The sequence below is a fragment of the Vespula pensylvanica genome, chromosome 5 (assembly GCF_014466175.1).
Source record: "Vespula pensylvanica isolate Volc-1 chromosome 5, ASM1446617v1, whole genome shotgun sequence".
Classification (NCBI taxonomy): Eukaryota; Metazoa; Arthropoda; class Insecta; order Hymenoptera; family Vespidae; genus Vespula; species Vespula pensylvanica.
Genome location: NC_057689.1, coordinates 5,065,285 through 5,074,153, shown reverse-complemented (window position 1 = coordinate 5,074,153; position 8,869 = coordinate 5,065,285). Strand labels below are relative to the sequence as shown.

Below are 8,869 nucleotides of genomic sequence, written 5' to 3'. Positions count from 1 at the left end.
TCAGCACATCGTTAAAAAGCGAAAGAAGTGTCGATATTGAGAAAAAAAAACAGGAAAATTGAAGAAAAAATATGATGCAATAGCTCCACGAGCGATCACGAGAAGCCGATTTTATTTTCGCGAATATCTTTTAAACGCGATAAAATCTCGATTTGCGAACGCGGCCTCTTACAAATCGCGTGATTAGCTATCGATTGATATAATGGAGAAGGGTGTATGTTAGAAAAAAATATACTAATTACCTGTAATTATGCGGAGCGACGAAACACCGTGTACACGTGCACTGCGTCCAAGATGGCGACGAGACCATAGACAAGGAGGGGAAGTAGACCCCGTAATTCGATTACGTCATCAGAGATACTATGCGATTCAAATCGAATATTATTTGTCTCAATCAAAAATAATAAAAAATATAATATCAGTGCGTAAATAATATGATATGGATGACAAATGTAATTAATTCGAATTTCAAACGTAAACAATAATTTTCTAATAAAATAATTATATTTTTTAAAGATATAGAAATGTTAAATAGACAGGTCCTTGTATCACTAGGTACCTAGATTATCCCTATGCTTTGTTTTACGCGCGAAATAATGGGCAATTGTTAAATCGAAATAATTCGATAATTTACATATTTCATATAAATACATATATATATGTATATGTATGTATGTATGTATGTATGTATGTATGTATCTTGTATCTGTTTGAAAAAAATAATATTTCGAATTTTGTTTACACATATCGAATAATTACATAATTTATCATCGAAGTAATGTATTATGAATCGATAATAATTGTATATACTCGAGAATGTTCGACTATTGGAAAAGAAGGAACAAAAAAGAAACGATAAATATATAAATAAGCATATAGAGAACTAATACATTGAAATGTATATAGGCGACAAGAAAAAACGACCACGAAAACTATGTATTGTTTTCGGACAGTATTAACCTATATAATTCCAAGAACAGGACTGGCTTACTAACCTATATTATTTCTTAGAAAGTGCTTGTATTCGAAGCGAAGGTAGACAAAAAGAACAAAAAAACTCAGATACGTTTACACAAAGCAGTACATACATGCAAAAAACGTCGAGCTCGGCGCGACGCACTAACACATTCGCAATAATCGTATCTTTATATATGCACATGTATATGTATATTACACACGCATAAATTCTTCGAAACGTCTTAGCTTTCAATCGTATTATATACATCCGTAGGTTATGTTTTTTCACCTTTCACAATTCTTCCGGAAATATATAAAGAAAGAAATGTACTCACCGATAGAATAGTTGTTCCTTTGAAAGACGAAACGCTCTTGACTCTGGATCACTAAGCCGATGCACTAACACTGATTTTAATTCCATTCTTTGCTATTCTATCTTGTGAAATTCTTGAAAATCTGAAAAATGTGAGATCTCATATTAATACAGGATAACATTAAAAGTGTGTGTGTGTAAGTATATATGAAAATCAAATATAATACAAAATATCTATCGATCATAATTATAAACACAAAATTATTGATCAGAGCATTGTTAAAAAGCGAGAAAAGTATCAATATTGAGAAAATCAAGTTGAAAAATTGAAAAAAAAAGTACGAAGCAATAGTTCCCCGGACGATCTACGGAAGCCGATTTTATTTTCCTGAATATCTTTTAAACGCCACAATATCCCGATTTGCGAATGCGGCCTCTTAAAAATCGCGTGTTTAGCTATCGATTGATATATAGTAATAAGGTGTACGTTAGAAAAAATTTGCTAATTACCTGTAATTAACGAGAGGGACGGAGTGACATCTTTAGTTGACACAAACTGAAATTGTAATGACGTCATTTACATTGTCAAGGTAGGTAAACGATTCGCACGGCGCATACTTATTGCGCATCATTTTTAAAATATTACGCGCTAAAAAATATATTAATTTTTTTTAACATTTTATTGAAAAATAACACAGAATATAATATTTAATTGCAAAAAAATCATTGAAAATTGTTATTAATCATTTATACTATTTTCTATTAATGATACTATTTTCTATTAAAGTATCTAAAATTCCCGCCACAGCATATAGCATATTTCCCGCGTAAACTATTTCGTAGTTCCTTCTTTGTTTTATTTCGGTAGTCAAAAAGTAACTAATTGATAAATAGAATAATGACAGAATTTATCTTCTTCTTCTATGATTAGTCTCTCTCGTAAATATTCGAAAAGGACAATATTTTATCATACTCGCCTATAGATTGTTCTATAAATATTAATTAATAAATAATTTCTATTCGAGAATATTTATTCAGTCAGAAGTTCAAATAGCTTTAGAAGAAAAAGAAACTGCAACGAAGGAGAAATTAATCGGAATAAAGTAAGAAAAAAAAAAGATTTAATCTAGATTTTCCAACATTACTAATCTATACAAATTCTAAAAAACATTAGCATATCAATTAATATCATTTTTTGCAAAAATATTTGTATTTCATCGCAAAATATGCGGACAAAAATATTCACTCTCGTTTGCTGTCACACAGATACTGCACACATTTACAAAAATACATACAATCGAGCACAATGAATGAAGAACATTGTCTTCCAATTGTGAACACTACTGACTTGTGTAAATTGTTACGTTACACACATAATTTCTTAAAAGAATTTGTGCACTTTCAATGAAAAAGTACACGAACAAATACTTTTTCACTTACATGCACGCATTTACTGAATAGTTACATAAAAATATCGAATTACTTTTTTTTTTGTATTCGAGAGAACATCGAAAATCTTTCCAAACAAAAGCTTAGAAATTAATACTTTCGATAATTTTACAATTATTTAAACAGTTTTTAATGTTCGTGGAATACAAAAAAAACTAATATTTAAACAATAATACATTCGCTTAATTATTACAAAGATCGTAACGCGAAAGAAACTTACAATAATTTTTATTTGAAATTTCAATACTTAAAAATTTTAATCTCGAGATCCTTAGTTACGCGTGACATCAACAAAACTAAACTATTGGTTGACTTTAACAATTACTGGATCAATCTTTCTTTGTACTCCAACGAGGGAACATAGAAATTCTATACAGGATTCCCTTCCTGCAAATAATAATCAAAAGTTAAAACAAGTATATTTATATATTACATATTTCTTTAATATTTTATATATTTTATTTTTTTAGACTTACATTTTGGAATTGGCGGTTTCAGCTACGGGTGAAGTCAACATAGTCGGATCTTCGATCGACGTTAACAGTTATTCGATCATTCTTGCTTTGTACACCGACGAGTGAACATCGAAATTCTGACAGGATGTCCGTTAGAATTCCTGATTCCTGCAAATATCAACAAAAACTTAAAGTAAATATATTTCTCTATCATATATTTCTAAAATAATTTATATATTTTCTTATTATAACTGTGGTCGAGGACGAAAGGTTCGAACTAATATTATATGAAGTAATTCAATCTTTGTAACAAAAAAAGATGGCTGTACTTAATCGAATTTACGATAATAATATTTAATGACTTCAAATATTTCATTTTTAATTGTTTATACTACTTCTCCTTCGAAATCCTCTAAATTCGTGATAAACCACGAAAGATGGCTTATAACAGAATTATTCGTCACAAAGATACCTACTACCGTTCAAAGGAAAGAATCGAATCTAATAAGTTATTCTTTTGAAAGTCTAGTCAATCGCATTTACTTTCTCGTTACTCTTTCTTGCGATCAACAGAGTATTTTTATCGTACTCTCGAACGTCATTAATCTCGCTTTATCGCATCACGTGACGTTCCTTTCTCTCATGGTTTACTGAAACAAAACGAAGAGAAGATTAGTGTTCAATCTCGATAGAATTGCATAGAATTATATTTTATATTGCTTCGTCAATATTGCGATAGAAAGCGGGGTAATCGAAAGTTAAATATCAATGCAACGTGTTAGTTATAAAAGAAATCGATTGAAAATATGACGATTTTAGATGAAAAATCAGAGTGTTGTTAAGATAAGCGCAAAAATATACGAAATAACGTGCACGAAAGTCTCGTCATATACATTGCTAATTTCTTGCCGAGTTTTATTCACGAATTTACATAAACGAGGAGAAAAGTATAATAGCAGGGATAGAGAGTAAGCTCGTTAATAAAACACCCAAATAGTCTCATTTAGAAAGGACAGCTGTCTACTCAAGCTCGTTACAACTAAGGAAAATGGACGATTAAAGACGAAGGAGTAACGGTAGTCGAAATTGCGTCCGTTTCATAGTTTAATATATCTGACCTTAACATTTGTTCGTAGCAGATGACGCGACACCCAATGTTCGTTTCATAGGACGTGCGATTAAAACCATGTAGGGCTGACGACGTTGGTTAGTTTGCTTCCTCGGTTCTCTGCTTACAATCTCCAGTTACGAGGTGCTAAAGGGTGTCACGTACCCTCTGCTAACTGAGGGTGGCATAATTGATACCTCTGTATTCTGCAAACTCAAAACGATGTTTTATACAGTCTTCTGAAACATACGATTAATTCATGAAAAATAGCTAGATTCGGATTTTTAATATACAGAAAGCATTGTTTTATAATCAGTTTTTTTTTTTTTTTTTTTTTTAATGTCATTAAAAAAATTACAATTAGAAATATATAGAAATTAAAATATAAATTAAATGTGAAACTTGAAACTAGAACGATTATATAGTATTATATAATATTATATACGTATTATATATATAATAATATTATACGTATTATATAGTGTTATATAACGAGTTGATTTAAAGATATTATAAATGATTGTAATAGGAATGCATTTATTTATCTATTTTGAATATATTTGAATTTGTTCAACGTTCGAATTCATTTAATTTTTTATGTTATTCCTATTTTATATTACACATTTGCGAGAGAGAAGATGTGAGATTATTTGGTGATAAATCGTTAAAACGAATGCCACTGACTAATTCAATATCGATCGATCGCGAGAGTAGATATCTCTCTCGAGTTTTTTCAATCGTTTATCTCGATGTCACGATAATTACGAAGTTTGTTCAATCAAAGCTCTATAAAAATCGATGAGTTATAAAAGCAAGCAGACAAGTTGTACGAACGATAATTTACAAGCGTCGATTTGATAAGAAACATAAAAAAAAAATAAATAAATAAATAAATAAAAATAAAACGAGAAAGAAACGTGTGTGAACGTTTTCATAAATGTCGAACCGTTGAAAAGTTAAACAACACTTTTTTATTTTCATTTCGATGTGAAACAAGTTTGAGAATGGAAAATGAAAAGTAAGAGAAACGACAGAGGAGAAAACGAAAAAGTGGAACATACTCCGGTGGACGACGAGTATAATATTTACTTTTTATGGCTGGAAAAAGAAAATAAAAAGAAGAGAAAAAAAAATGCAATTCGTTCAGTCAGCTCGACAGGGTGCAACGTCAAGGACAAGAGGAAAAAGAACAAAAATAAAAAGTAAAAAACAAAAAGGTAAAAATATCTTTCGACAATGTTGACGAATTATTACACATTTCGTTTGAAAGTTTTCTCTTATTTTTCCACAAGAAACTATACGATTCACGTTTAGTTATTATCGAGCTTCGAATCGTCGATATCCAGCTACGAGAGAGAGAGAGAGAAAAAAAAGAGAGAGAAAAAAGAGAGAGAAAGAAAAAGAAGAAATAAAGTTCGGACGATAGAAAAATCAAATAATTGATCAGTAGATGGTATCTGCTAACTGATAATCCTACAAGATTAATAAACAATAGAAATGTTATTATCTTTTATAAAAAAAAAAAGAAACAATTAACTGAATCTATATATGTCGAATAATAAAAGATAATAAAATATATATTGTAGATACATGAAATTTTAATATCACGTGATTTTCTCTTCGGATTTTCGATTGAATTCAATGCATTACGATTTTGTTAAACTGTTTGAATAAATGACTATGTATTATCGATTCGGTTCTCTCGATATATGTTACATTATTTTAGTTGAAATTATTACGAGAAGGATTAAAATAATACGTTGCTACGTATCATAAAAACCTGTGAAAAATGTAGGAAAATTATTTTTCCGAGAAATCTAACCTCTACTAACGTATTAATTGTTTTTATTAATAAAACGAATCCTTCGAATTACGTTGTTGAAAATCAAATTAAAATGAAGATCAAGAAAAGAAGAACGGTGTAATGAACCATCGTGGAAACTAGAAAATCCAACTTTCTTTCTGAATGATTTAATTTAGAACGGCACGAGAAAAGTTCTTCTCCTATATTTTTTACGAAAAGGTTATGAGAACATTTCTTTGTTCAAGGAAACTTCTTATTGTTCTTATTTCTATATAAAACATGTAATTTTCTACCTAGGCATCTAATTTCATATAATATAGTTTTGTTAAACGTGCTTATTCGTCTGTATATATGTGAAAGCATGTATACTATATATATATATATATATATATATATATATATATATATATATGTATGTATGTATATATAAAACGTGCATAGCCTAAAGATCGATATTCTCAGATCTGTATATTAAATATTAAAGTTTATTAAGGTTTTATATTTTATAAATTAGAAATTCTATCTATCTGAATCTATCTCTTAGCTAATATTATTAATACAATTAACAAATATTGGTTAATATTGTTTTTTATATATAATTTCTTGCTTAACTACTTTTTTATTAACAGAATAAGTAGATATTTTAGTTTATCAAATTGAAACATTAATAAATGCAAACTCTTTTAAAGGTTATATTCTCTATCATTAAGATTGAAAAATAAATTCACACACAATTGATACACAGAAATGTAAATTAAATTATATAATATAATTAGAATTAAATTATACAATACAGTTAGCTCGGTAGTTCCTAACTTATATCGTATAATCTAAGTAGAATGCAAGTAATACCGATTATTCAAATCTTATCATATAGATATTGAGGTGCATATAAAGATCTTGCTGAATGAAGTTTTCTTTCTTAATTAATATTGTTAAAAAACTAATTTATAAAGCAAAACTTAAGCGTATGCTATAGCAGATAATAAACTGATTACTTTCATTTCAAAATAATGATATAATAATTACATTTGCATAAAAATAAGAACGTATACAAATGTGTCAATTGAAAGAAAATTAGTTGGTTCGTATAAACTAGCATTATAATTGTAGTTCTCAAAATTTTAATGAACTTCAATAATTAATAAGCAAAACATTCAATAATTATTAACATACATGTCTTAAAAATTATAGTACATGGAAAGATTAAATTTTTTTCATGAAATTTACCTTATACTTCACAAATCTTTTCCACAGAAAGAAGACATCAAGAAAAAATGCTTCCAATACAAAATAGTACACCATTTCACAAAAATTTAAATAACGAAATAAAAATTCAAAAAGACCGATCTATTCATTATTGCGTGGTTAAAGTCAAACGTAATGTAATAATATATATATATTAATTGGGATTATGTTTCAAAGCTTATCTAATTATAATAGAAGAATACTAAAACATTAGCATTTATCGTTAGCACACGTTTACACAAAGTAATTAATTAATAATTATCGATAATCATATCTCGAAATTCGATACAAAAGACATACTATTAAACAGATAACTACCGGAAAGGGGAGAAGAATTAACGGAAATTTGATATCCAATCAGAATCGACGATAGTAATATAAAACGAATTTATTTATTCTAGTGAAATTAAAACGTTTAATTATTCTGATGTAATATTATGAATAATATAAACAAAATAAAACAATCAAAATAATAAATGAGATAATATTAAAGCGAGGAAAATAAAAAGCGGGAAAATATTAACAAAGACCTGCTCCTATTGGTTCAATGCAATATTCACGTAACAATACAAAACGTTGCCGATATATACAAATAAGAAATGACGAAATGTTTGTATTGTTTCTCGCTTTTGATTGGTTCTTAAGTACGCAGGTTTAACTTCCTTTTTCCAACGATCCTCTTGGCAACTGCGCGATCTTTCTTTTCGTCACGATCGAGTATCAAGGTATGTAGTATTAATAATTAATTACTTTGTACGTATTAATTACTTCATTTTTAAACGTTTTAATTATTGATGCGTAAATCGAATTGCTTTTTTATCGTAATTAGATAAGAATAAAGTTTGTACGATCATAATTATTACGTATATATGTGCATATTATGTTTGACCTTGAAGACGCAAAAAGGAACGAATCGATCTTCTTAAATTTTACTTAATTATTAAAATTTTTGCGAAGTACCGTAGTAATTTTGCGTTGGAAATATTTTTCGTTGATGAAACGTGATTTATCCTTTCTGTGAAAGATATTTGTGAAGTATAAGGTAAGTTTTATAAAGAAATTGAAATCTTCATATAGTTTTTCATAATATTTTCATAATTAAGATATTTTTAATGAGATATAAAGATAATCAATATTACAATACTCGGATTACAATTATACGTACAAGTACTATCGACGTAATCATTGGAATGATGATTATTGATCTTGATTAACGTTTGAAATTATATCAATATTAATATAATTAACTTTTCTTTCCAAATATGACATAGCGATTTTGTTTTAAAAGTATCTTTCTCTCTGTTATAGAACGATATTTTTTATCTATGATCTAATTAAATTGAACAGGAAAAATTTACGAGAAAGATTGAATGAGTTTTAATATGAATCTACTGATACAGATTGTTTCCATTATAAATTCATTACTGATATCGTTATTATTATATTTTTTCATTATTGTATTGTTATATTATTTTGTTATACTATTCTATAATGTTTTAATAGTTTTATAATCTATAGCCCTGTGTTAATAACTT

General features: G+C 28.0%; 1 long non-coding RNA gene across 2 annotated transcripts; it reads right to left on the bottom strand.

Moving 5' to 3' along the window:
- Nucleotides 1-2,041: 2,041 nt before the first annotated feature.
- Nucleotides 2,042-7,488, bottom strand: LOC122629631. 2 transcript variants are annotated; one of them, XR_006327316.1, is made up of 5 exons: nt 7,317-7,488; nt 4,293-4,521; nt 3,651-3,824; nt 3,196-3,342; nt 2,042-3,106 (listed from the first exon to the last, which is right to left on the bottom strand). It is a non-coding gene; the product is annotated as an uncharacterized LOC122629631 (long non-coding RNA). The 2 variants fall into 2 exon arrangements; XR_006327317.1 differs by having other exon boundaries at nt 3,718-3,824.
- Between the last annotated feature and the right edge of the window lie 1,381 nt (nt 7,489-8,869).